Genomic DNA, 13,098 nt, shown 5'->3' on the forward strand with positions numbered 1-13,098 from the left:
AATTATGACGATCCACTGTTACGAGAAACTACACTGATCCTGATCCTGTTCCTGTTTCTGACGGACATAGATGTACTGTGGTAGGATTTCAGTGGAAAAACCTCCACTGAAATCGGAGACAGTTCACTCCTTTACAAACAGCCCAAAAAACACATTTGATGCTACAGCGCGTCTGTATTTACATTTTATGACACTTTACTATTATTAATCTGTGAATTAAAAACATATTTCTTTGATGAATTACGTCCAGACAGCTGTCGAAACTTCCTAAAAGTCAGTTTTAAAATATTAAATCTCTCCACCAATCAGGTATTTTCACATTCAAACAGTTATTAGAGAGCAGGAAATGTATTAAATTACACCAAACAGTAACTTTTCAGTGTGTAGCTGTGGTTGTTTTGCACTTTAAACTTAAAAAAAGTCCTTTTTTTCAAACGTTATTTCTCTGAAATAAAGTGTCGAAGGTACTGTGGTGGATAATGATGATTGTGAAACTGATATTAATGTTTATTTCTAGTCTTATTGTTTGAAGAGGTGTGTTGGAGTTGCAGCAGCAGCCTTATAATGTGTGTAACGGTATTTAAAACGTATTACTTTCACCTGAATGTGTGCTCAGTATTTTGTTATGAACACAACATTTTCTTGAATTTCTTTAAACGCTGTGAAGAAAAGTTTCTCCAGTAAAACAAGAGTTCAGCCACTGCAGTTTTAATTATTATTTTTTGCGCATGTTGGCTTCTGATGTCGAATAACTTGTGATTTTATAATTATTTATAACAGCATGGTAGTTTTTTATTTTATCTTTAAATGATTGTTTATATTTTTTTTCTTTTTTTTTTCTTGCCTATCAGATTATTTTATTTATGATTTAAATATGAGATGGATTTTTATAGTTGAAGCACTTAAGAACATTTAAATTGATTAATGAAAATTAAACAAGACATATTTTAAAACTACAAAACGAAGAATAGATCAAAATACAATTATTTAGAGGATACCCCGAAAAAGGAACGTGGCACCCCCCTCCTCTCCATCCTGTGGGCTCACCACCTGCAGGAAGAACCGCTTGGGTCGGGTGCGCTGCCACACGGGTGGCAGTGAAGGCCAGGGACCTCGACGGACTGGACCCGGGCGGCAGAGGACTGGCTCTGGGGACGTGGAACGTCACCTCTCTGTGGGGGAAGGAGCCGGAGCTTGTGCGGGAGGTGGAGCGCTACCAGTTGGATCTGGTAGGGCTTACCTCTACGCACAGCCTCGGTTCTGGAACCGTACTCTTGGATAGGGGTTGGACTCTATTCTTCTCTGGAGTTGCCCATGGTGTGAGGCGCCGGGCGGGTGTGGGGATACTCACAAATCCCCGGCTGAGTGCCGCTACGTTGGAGTTTACCCCGGTGGACGAGAGGGTCGCCTCCCTACGCCTTCGGGTTATGGGGGGGAAAACTCTGACTGTTGTTTGTGCGTATGCACCAAACAGCAGTTCGGAGTATTCGGCCTTCTTGGAGACCCTGAATGGAGTCCTGTATGGGGCTCCAGTAGGGGACTCCATAGTTCTCCTGGGAGACTTCAACGCGCACGTGGGCAACGATGGAGACACCTGGAGTGGCGTGATTGGGAGGAACGGCCTCCCTGATCTAAACCCGAGTGGTCGTTTGTTGTTGGACTTCTGTGCTAGTCATGGATTGTCCATAACGAACACCATGTTCGAACATAAGGATGCTCATAAGTGTACGTGGTACCAGAGCACCCTAGGCCGAAGGTCGATGATCGATTTTGTAATCGTATCATCTGATCTGAGGCCGCATGTTTTGGACACTCGGGTGAAGAGAGGGGCGGAGCTGTCAACTGATCACCATCTGGTGGTGAGTTGGGTCAGAGGGTGGGGGAAGACTCTGGACAGACCTGGTAAGCCCAAACGCGTAGTGAGGGTGAACTGGGAACGTCTGGAGGAGGCCCCTGTCCGAGAGATCTTCAACTCACACCTCCGGCGGAGCTTTTCTGGCATCCCTGTGGAGGTTGGGGGCATTGAACCCGAGTGGACGATGTTCAAAGCTTCCATTGCTGAAGCTGCGGCGGTGAGCTGTGGTTTTAAGGTCTTAGGTGCCTCAAGGGGCGGCAATCCTCGAACACCGTGGTGGACACCGGTGGTCAGGGAAGCCGTCCGACTGAAGAAGGAGGCCTTCCGGGATATGTTATCTCGGAGGACTCCGGAGGCAGTTGCAGGGTACCGACGGGCCCGAAGAGCAGCAGCCACTGCCGTGACGGAGGCAAAGCAGCGGGTGTGGGAGGAGTTCGGAGCAGCCATGGAGAAGGACTTTCGGTCAGCACCAAAGTGCTTCTGGAAAACCATCCGGCACCTTAGGAGGGGGAAACGGGGAACCATCCAAGCTGTGTACAGTAAGGATGGGACACTGTTGACCTCAACTGAGGAGGTAATCGGGCGGTGGAAGGAGCACTTTGAGGAACTTCTGAATCCGACCAATACGCCCTCTATGGTAGAGGCAGAGCTGGAAGCTGAGGGGGGACCATCATCAATTACCCTGGTGGAAGTCACTGAGGTAGTCAAACAACTCCACAGTGGCAAAGCCCCGGGGGTTGATGAGATCCGCCCAGAAATGCTGAAGGCTCTGGGTGGGGAGGGGCTGTCTTGGATGACACGTCTCTTCAACACCGCGTGGAAGTCGGTGACAGTGCCTAAGGAGTGGCAGACCGGGGTGGTGGTTCCCCTTTTCAAAAAGGGGGACCAGAGAGTGTGTGCCAATTACAGGGGTATCACACTGCTCAGCCTCCCTGGTAAAGTCTACTCCAAGGTGCTGGAAAGGAGGGTTCGGCCGATAGTCGAACCTCAGATCGAAGAGGAACAATGCGGATTCCGTCCTGGCCGTGGAACAACGGACCAGCTTTTCACTCTCGCAAGGATCCTGGAGGGGGCCTGGGAGTATGCCCATCCAGTCTACATGTGTTTTGTGGACTTGGAGAAGGCATATGACCGGGTCCCCCGGGAGATACTGTGGGGGGTGCTGCGGGAGTATGGGGTGAGGGGGGCACTTCTCAGGGCCATCCAATCCCTGTACGCCCAAAGCGAGAGCTGTGTTCGGATCCTCGGCAATAAGTCGGACTCGTTTCCGGTGGGGGTTGGCCTCCGCCAGGGCTGCGCTTTGTCACCAATCCTGTTCGTGATATTCATGGACAGGATATCGAGGCGTAGTCGGGTGGAGGAGGGTTTGCAGATCGGTGTGCTGAGGATCTCATCGCTGCTTTTTGCAGATGATGTGGTCCTGTTGGCATCATCGGTCTGCGACCTCCAGCACTCACTGGATCGGTTCGCAGCCGAGTGTGACGCAGTCGGGATGAGAATCAGCACCTCTAAATCTGAGGCCATGGTTCTCAGCAGGAAACCGGTGGTTTGCCTACTCCGGGTAGGGAATGAGTCCTTACCCCAAGTGAAGGAGTTTAAGTATCTCGGGGTCTTGTTCGCGAGTGAGGGGACGATGGAACGTGAGATTGGTCGGAGAATCGGAGCAGCAGGGGCGGTATTGCATTCGCTTTACCGCACCGTTGTGACGAAAAGAGAGCTGAGCCGGAAGGCAAAGCTCTCGATCTACCGTTCAATCTTCGTTCCTACTCTCACCTATGGTCATGAGGGTTGGGTCATGACCGAAAGAACGAGGTCGCGGGTGCAAGCGGCCGAAATGGGTTTCCTCAGGAGGGTGGCTGGCGTCTCCCTTAGAGATAGGGTAAGAAGCTCAGTCATCCGTGAGGGACTCGGAGTAGAGTCCTTGCTCCTTTGCGTCGAAAGGAGCCAGTTGAGGTGGTTCGGGCATCTAGCACGGATGCCTCCTGGGCGCCTCCCTTGGGAGGTGTTCCAGGCACGACCAGCTGGGAGGAGACCACGGGGAAGACCCAGGACTAGATGGAGAGATTATATCTCTACTCTGGCCTGGGAACGCCTCGGGATCCCCCAGTCAGAGCTGGTTAATGTGGCCCGGGAAAGGGAAGTTTGGGGTCCCCTGCTGGAGCTGTTGCCCCCGCGACCCGATCCCGGATAAGCGGTTGAAGATGGATGGATGGATGGACAATTATTTAGAATTAGCATTTGTAATAAAAAAATTATCCCCAAATAAGATTTTTCTGCAAATTTTTAAGATGTGAACGCTCAAGTTTGTGAATTTGATTGATTTGGAAGTTCATAATGATTTAATGTTGGACAAACGGCGTCTTTAAAAGGAATATTTTAACATTTTGCAGAGTTAGAAGATCGAATTTGCATCTATTTGCCTCTTTGCATCAACTTTGTATGAAATCCCGCCATGCGAAAAGTTCGCTTCCCGCTTGGTGTGAACGCACCGTTAGACGTGCTGGTAGCAGAGTTGTGTTACCTTTGTTCAGAGCCAGGCTAGCAGTTTCCCTCTGTTTCCAGTCTTTATGCTAAGCTAAGCTAACACACATGAGAGTGGTTCCAATCTGCTCAAATAAGAAATTTAAAATGTCAAACCATTCCTTTAAGTCAACACTCTGCTTCTTGTTTAGAGGACAAATAACTGAATTAAGCTGCTGATTATTAAAACTGAATCATATTTTCTTTACTATAGTTTTGTTTTTTTAATGACAGCCTGTTTAGTTTTTGGACGAACCAGCGGAGAGATTTTCATGCCTTAAGTGTCTCTGCACGAAGTACCGTGTGTGGTTTTCATTGTCTAAATAAATTAAAAAATAATATTTTAAACTGAAGTGAGTTTTCATTGTTTATTTAAACATGTTTTTTTGTGTGTAAGGTTTTTTTTATTATTAAGGCTGTAATTCAGGTCTTTTGACGTGGTGTTGTATGAGGCATTTATTAGGACTGTCAACGTTAACGCAAATTAATTTTAACGCCACTAATTTCTTTAATGCATTAACGCAACTTGTGATTTTTAGGTATCATATGAAACTAGAAAATATATATATATATAACTCTAATTATGACTGTAATGTGGGAGCTCTTGTTTGTGTAGCGGCCTGGAGGATGATCCCGCGGTGTGTTGACTGAAGGGGTGTGTGTGTGTCTATCTGTGGACGCCCCGCCGCCTGTTTTCTTTCCGTCTGACAGCGATGAATTCATAGTGAAACTACTGTGTCATCTCACAACCGCACGCACTGACCTGGGTGGGAATCCTCATCTACATTAACAAAAGCAGGTCAACACAACGTGACAGTCGGCTGCATCCTGGACCTGATGAGGAGATGACAGAAGAGTGAGTAATGCACCTTTTGTTTCCCATAAATTCATAATTTTACTGTGTTCATATTATAAAGTATTAAACATTAGAAAGAGTTGTGATTATAAAAAAGGTGATGTTACAATTGTTCAGGGATGAAACTAATAATTTTGTATTATTGATTAATCTTTTAGTCCATGAAAGGTCAATAACTGTTTTTTTCTTTAAAAAATGACTCAGACCGATTAATCGATTATCAAAATAGTTAGTGATTAATTTAATAGTTGACAAATATTGATTAATCGTTGCAGCTCTGCATTTTTGCTTGAAAAATGACAAACTTGATTCCGTCAGTCGACTAATTAGTTGTTAGAACTCCGTGAACATCCACCCCTCTGCAGCACATGCAAATAACACTACATTATTAAAATACTACACTTTTAAAAACACATTTAAGAAATGATAAGTCACATATTCTTGCGTTTTTCCTGTTTTTTTATTATAATATGGAAATTAAACTTAACTGAGTCAGATAATGGTAAACATAACAGCTGTAAATGCAGATTAATCTGAAAAGCATCAACACGATTTATAATAAAACATACAAAACAACTGGTGTGATCTTTTAAAGGTTAAATAATGTGTTTTTAAACAACAACCACATAAGTTAATTTAAATAATAGTGATACAGTCTGCTGTCTAGATTTGTTTTTGTGAGGTAAAGAAAAAAAACTGCACAGCTCTTTCATTTTAATTCAGATTTTGTACACATTTTACATCGTTTTTTTCACATTTTCATTTTCCTCTATACAACTTATTTTAATTCAGATATATTTTACATTTTTATAGTATTTTTATTGTAATTTTCTTTGATATTTATGTTTTTTAATTTGTTTACTTACTTTTGTTTTTAATAAATTAAATATAATAATACATAATTTATTATATATTATTATAATAATATTTTTATAATAAAATAAATTAATTTTCACTTATAATGTTTATGTTTTGCACCAAAGCAAATTTCTTGTACATGAAAACCTACTTGGAAATAAACCCGATTCTGATTCTTTGAAATTCAGTGTTGAGAAATTGTTCCTAATTTTAAAAGATAAATAAACCGCTTAAAAAACACACTGCATTATCTCATAAGCACATCCTCGTTGTTTTTCTTCCATGAAGCTCATTAAAAGTTGACATTTAACAGCTGCTGGTGTCTTCACTAAATAAAATAATGATTTACTGTATAACCTGTAGAAAACTGAGGGCCTGATTCAGACGACACGTAGGGATATATGAAAGAGGTAACATCTCCTTCTTTTCTTATCTTCAGCCTGTCTTTGCAGTGTTTGAATTTTTAGAGTTGGTCATAAAACGTATATGTTTGTCTTGCCTACAGGTAATTTCACAGACGGGAGGGATGAACGCAGTGAAAGAGGAAGAACAGGACGAGTCTGGTGGACTTCAGTCTGCAGGATGCACTGAGGACCACAATGAAGACAGTCCAAAACAACCAAAGGTGACTGATATAATACGTTATACACGCTGAGTATTCTTCAAAGTTAGTCTTTTCAGTAAAAAACAAAACAAAAAAAACATTTGGGATTTTCCCTTTTTTTAATGTATGTATTTATTTATTTATATTATTTTTAAAATGTATTTATTTTTGCATTTATTTATTTATTTTTATTTATTAATTTATTTTTGCATTTATTTGTAATTAATGTATTCATTTTATTTTTGCACTTTCGAATTTATTTTATATTTATTTTTAATTGATTTTATTAATCTTTAAATGTATTTATTTATTTTTAAATGTATGTATTTATTTATGTATTTATGCATTTATGTATTTATGCACGATTTTCCCTTTGCATTTCACGCCTTATTTATTTCCCCAAACTTATTTATTTCTGTTTTCTTTTCTTTTACATTTCTTTATGCATTTCTGCCTCATTATGCAAATGAGGGGGCTGTCACTATATTTCTGTTATTCCCTTATTTATTTACTCTTCTGTTTAATTTTCTCTTATATTTATTTTTTAATTTTTAAATGTAACAATTTATTTTTGCATTTATTTTTAATTAATTTATTTTTTACTTATTTTTTAATTTATCGTATATTTATTTTAAAATGTATTTATGCATTTATTTATTTACGTCACTCAATGTAATAATAATTAATATTATTTTTGCTACATTTAATTATTATTATTATTATTACTATTATTTATTTATTAATTTATTTTTGATTTTGGCAGGTTCTGTCCTCCAAAGAAGGTTCAAGGCGACTCAGTTTTTTTCTTTTTCTGTCTAATTGGGTCAATAAAACAGATGAAGAGAAAAGTCTTCTGTAAACAGTAAAATAATGAGATTTATCCACAGACTGATGTGTAAGAAATATAACTAATAGAACACTAATGAACCCATGATACAGACAACATCCTGACCTTCGCTCTGTGGTTAACTTCTGTAAGTTAGAGCTTTATTGTCACCTTAAAAGGTGATTCTTACCTTGAGGACGTGTGAGGACGTCGTTGCTTTACACAAACAGACGTAGGCGTCGCCTGCAGCTCCTCATCTGACCAGAAGTAACTTTAACACAGCAGACGTGAAGCTGTAGGAGATTAAATCAGAATATAATGCGTTAGATAAACTGTAAAAACAGTCTCCTCTCAGTGATGTTACTCAGGAGCTTCCTGGAGTCACTGAATGACCTGACAGGTGACGTTAATCAGCTTGTTTGAAACCGATTTAACCACCAGAGGTCAGTCTGGTTTCAGGTTGTCCTCACACTGATTTGGGTTCAAATGCTGAAAACAAACTATATTTTCTTTTTCCTAACCGTTGACCTCTTGTGACTTTGTGAATAATGACCTCTCCACTCAGATAACCACAATTAATTGGTTGCTCTCTGCAATTACATTGTTTCTAGTAATAATTCTACTTGCAGTTATCTGAAATAGCATTTTAGTCACAATGTATTTTGGATATTCAAAAATTACATTACGTAAATCAGGAATGCATTGATTGTAGTAGTAAGAATTAAATTGCAGATATCAAAAATGTTCAAACTACATATAAAAAATGCAATCTAGATATCTCAAACTGAAAGCCCAACACACATGCATGGAAACAGTGACGTCATTTTTCCTGGTTAGAACGTCATTGTGGATATCTTTTTATTATTTTTTTTATTTAACCAGGTAGTACTCATTGAGATTAAGAATCTCTTACCTGGCCAAGACAGCAGCATTTAAACATACATTAAAGTGTCAGACACCACAACATAAAACAAATGCAAAATAGAACTTTGCATACTATCATTAAATGTTAAAACGGCTTGCGATAGGCATTTAGTGGTTGTGGTTGCAGATTGCAACCGATTGAGTACCTCTCGCTACTCCCTTTCCAAGACTGCAACCTCACCGCTAGATGCCGCCAAATCCTAAACACTTCACCTTTAAAAACATCTTTCGTTTTTTAAGGTGCTGGCAAACAACTTGAAGTATTCAGTTGTTTTAGTTTGAGGACCTGATGCAGCTCGACACGCCGCGGTGACGCTAAAACCAGATAGAACAACACAGTCTCATGGTAATAGTCACGGAATTTAATCTATTTGATTCGTGTACATAGACAAGAATTTCCCTTTTTTTTCGTGACGCTCAGCACGACTTTCAACAACGTATTTTTTGTGCGTTTTCCTACAATTGCCAGCAACACGTGACGCACGTGTCTTTCTGTGTTTCCGCTCCAGTCTTTTCAAAATAAAACTACTTAGTTAGGTTTAGGAAAAGATGGCGGTTTGGGTTAAAATAACTCCAGAAGTGCTGTAAGTAGTACGTAAGTTACGCGACAAATAAATCAGCGTTGACTTCTGGTTTCATACGGGACATGAACAGCGGCATTCGCCACTCTTTATATATCCCGGTTCACAATTACGTAGATTACATACGAATTGATTTGGTGCCGACCGTCACGAAAAAATATGTGAAATTCATGTCTGTACACGAATCAATACATAAAGTTTCGTGATTATTTCGTGAACTGCTGTGCGACTGCGCTGGAGAAGAAGAGAGATAAATAATGAACCAGGTGACCGTCTGTCTGATTAACCCGTCTCCCTCTCTCTCTCCAGTCTAAACTGACTCGCTGCGCCGCCTGCTACAACCACAAGGCGAGCATGCTGGCTCGCTAGGGGGGCGAAGGCGAGTCCAGCTCAGAGGCCTTAGACTCGGGACCAGAGATGGACTCGGGGTCCGGGCCGGAGTCCAGCTCCAGCAGCAGCAGCTGCTCTGAGGAGGATTTACCAGAAACACTTGAGGATCCTGAACCTGAACCTGGAGACGCCGGATCTGGAGGAAAAGATGGCGGCGGACGATGAGCGGAGGAGGAGGCGCCTCGAAGAGCTCCAGTTGTCACGTCTTCCTCCCCCGTTCCTCACCTCACCCCTCTGGCCCTGCTGCCCCGCCCTCACACAGTCGTCTCCACGCTCCACCTACAGGTGTTGTCCAAGAACCACCACGACGACGCAGACGACAGCGTCCACATCGTCCAACAGCAGCTGTCTGGGAGAGAGGAGGAGACGACAGGAGGAGGTTACGGAGGAGGAGGAGGAGGAGAAGGAGTCAACGGTGTGACGCCTCCACAACTGCTGCAGTGGCAGCAGGCGGAGTTACAATGGCAACAGCAGATGTCGTACCAACAACAATATCAGCAACAACAAGCTCAACACTGTTGTCCTCTCTCCGCTCAGGGTCAAATGTTACCACCACCCATGCACACACTTCCTGTTCCTCACACACTTCCTGTTCCTCACCCCCCGACGCTCTACACCCCCCTACAGGCCAACAGTGCACCCCACACACATCTGCATGCACCCACGTCACCACCATACTGGTACTGGTACAGTCGGTACCCGTACCAGACCCATTAAATATGTACAAGAAAAGGTTTAAAGAGTTTAATGAAATGTTTGTGATTGAACACGAGCCTCCAACGTACACTTAAGTTCTGCAGTTTGAAGTGAATCTCATCTTTGTTCCTAAACTCTTGTTCATCTTTTACATTTGTTTTGCTATACTGAAATTAAAGGGCGGGTCCATCTGTGTTCTTTTCCAAATAGAAACGTCCACTCAGCTGTTGGCAGAAAGCCGTGACGTAGGTTACTAAAGTAAGCTAATCAATAATGAATAATGTGAACGCTAGCACTAGCTGAGTCAACGTTAGCTGTGCTAAGTTTGAACATAACTGAAAGGTTTAGTCCAGATGTTTTGAAGCAGGGTTGTACGTATACTCCCACGCTGAGAGGTAAAATTACTGTTTTTGTGAATGGAGTCTGGTGGCTTTGAAGAGAGCGATAAAACGGCTTTGCTTCCCCGTCGAAAGCGGCTATGGACGGGAGCAGCAGAAAAACATATTTTAGACAACCTAAAAAATAAATCAATATCAGTATTAGTACTTAGTTACATTCTACCTTCGTCATGACAACAACTGCTTAAATTTACAGCTTTAGCAGCCACATTGAATGTTGTTTTAGTTCTGTTACACAAGAACCTCGAAAGTATGAGCATTCAACCCGATCTTGAGAACGCATTCTAGCCTTTTTGCGCGTCATTTGTACGCCTTTGTACGCAACAAAACTACGGTAACGGCTGCAGTTAGGTTTAGGCAACAAAACCACTTTGTTAAGTTTAGAAAAAAACATCTCGGTTGGGCTTAAAATAAGTACGTAAACTAAGTAAAATACGTACGTAAACAACATCAAGTACGGAAAACACATCACAAATGTAACTCAACAACACAACAAACACCTCGCCTCCCCTCCCTCCATCAGCAGTCTTTCTCTCTTTATATTCTACGTCACCAGCTCTGATTCAGCTCTGAGCGGAGCGTATTCATGCAGATGTGTTCGTGTTGCAGTCAGTACAGACTACTTGGTGTACACATGACACGCCAAAAGCAACCGAAGCGTTGCTGCACGCAAAATGACTTTGCCATTTAGTGAGACCGGGCTGGCAAAAACACTCAGGTTTTTAACTTAAAAAACCTAACCTAACTTGACTCTGTAGTAACCCCACTGCAACAAGCCGTCACTTCATCATGTTATCAAGGATTTATGACAATCTGAGAGGAAATATTTAAAAAATGTCACTTGTGTATCCAACAGAAACATTGCAGCCACTGATAAGAGTATAAAAAACAGGTGCTTGTTTGCCTCCAACATCAGAGTTTTCAGTCTCACCTTCTCCGAGCAGAGATGGACCGCTTCCAGCTACATGAATAAAAAACAAAGAGGCTCTTTGTGTGATGTGTGTGTGGTTTGTTCCACCTACAGTAGCCTCTAAGTCTCTCCAGATGTCTCCACTGGGACAAACTGTTTCCACTACGACTGCCAACACACACATATATAGACACACACACATACACGTATGGATGTCACTGGTGGCAAAAGATGCAGGTTTGTGAGTTAGAAAATACAAAATGAACATGACAGATTCAAACAGAGGAGAAGTCTCTTTCCATAACTTTCTGTCTGTCTTAGCCTCTAATGTCTGTTTGCATGTCATTTATAGTCAAATGGAAAATCTCTTTGATTAATCTCACATAATGCAGATCTCTTTAAGAACATATGCTGCAAAAACTGACAATATGTTTTTATTTCCTCTGAAAATGAACTTGCAGAGATTTAAAGTTTGAAATTAGAAACTGCTTTATTGATAGTGATATTATGGTATTGATGTGCAGTTAAGCACAAAGGACTATTTTAAAAACTCTTTATAGTTGCGTTCAGGTAAACTCTGACATCTGATACCTGCCGGTATTATCATAGATAGAATTTATTATTTGTAAATGTGTGTGAACTTTTTTATCTCAGTCTGTTTTCTGAATGCACGAACACACATTTACAAATATGCATTGATGTACAGTTTCACAGTTGCGGCCGTCACAGCTAAAGAAAATGGGCAGAAGGGATGAAAAGTGAATGTATAAAATGTGGTGCTGCTGAAGATTGTTGATTTGGTATATCATAAAAAAGCGATGATCCACACTAAGATAAGCAGTTTCTATGCTGCACATGATAAAGTTTAATCTGTGGTTTTACTTTTATAAAAGATTAAATAATAAATCATGTTTTGTTGAAATGATCTTTTCTATTAGGTCCGTAGTAAAAGTTTCATCTCCGTTATGAACACTGAGCGCTCTTCCAAATGTTTTCTTCACCTTATAGTTTATTAATTATTGTAGATTGTTAAAACTATACACAGTTTATTCTTGATCTCAATTTATTAATCTGTGCGCATGAATCTCCACGTCAGGATATATATATTTTTCTATGACGCCCAAGAGGCTCACAAATCTGAGAACTTACGGTAAAATGGTTTGGAAATAACGTTAAATATACGTGAGTTCAGGGCGGTAGCTTCTATTATGAACACTGACATCATCTCCTCTGTTATTGTTCTGGGAATTCAGCGGTTTTATTAATCTCAGGGGAGTTTACGTTGAACTGAACATGTTGAGGGTATTTTATAGATTCAGTTCATTTATTGGGCCGCTCTCAGGCCAATAAAAATATATATAGAAATAAAGGCTTTGAAACAGCATCATGTTGGGAAATACAATGTACAGGAAACTGAGCTAACACACTAAACTAAGACGGTGAACATGATAACAATATACCTGCTAAACATCAGCAAGATAGCATAGTTGCAATGCTAGCACTAGCATTTATTTCAAATAAGAGCAAAATAAATTAATTAATTAATTCAAAATAAATGTAAAAATTAATTAATTAATTAATTAATTCAAAATAAATGTAAAAATAAATAAATAAATGTAAAAAATAATAATAAATAAATACAAAAACAAATTAAATGGAAAATTAAACAGAAGAGTAAAT

General features: G+C 40.7%; 1 long non-coding RNA gene across 2 annotated transcripts in view; it reads right to left on the reverse strand.

Moving 5' to 3' along the window:
- LOC141774583 (uncharacterized) overlaps window positions 1-13,098 on the reverse strand; it is a 35,227-nt gene that overhangs the window by 4,901 nt on the left and 17,228 nt on the right. Inside the window, exons 2-4 of one of the 2 annotated variants that reach the window (XR_012595380.1) lie at window positions 9,506-9,763; window positions 7,710-7,812; window positions 5,139-5,209 (exon numbers count right to left, since the gene is read on the reverse strand). This is a non-coding gene — a long non-coding RNA (uncharacterized LOC141774583). The remainder of the gene's footprint in view (window positions 1-5,138; window positions 5,210-7,709; window positions 7,813-9,505; window positions 9,764-13,098) is intronic. The other variant, XR_012595381.1, reaches the window with a different exon arrangement.

This window comes from Sebastes fasciatus, chromosome 9, assembly GCF_043250625.1.
Source record: "Sebastes fasciatus isolate fSebFas1 chromosome 9, fSebFas1.pri, whole genome shotgun sequence".
Taxonomy (NCBI): domain Eukaryota; kingdom Metazoa; phylum Chordata; class Actinopteri; order Perciformes; family Sebastidae; genus Sebastes; species Sebastes fasciatus.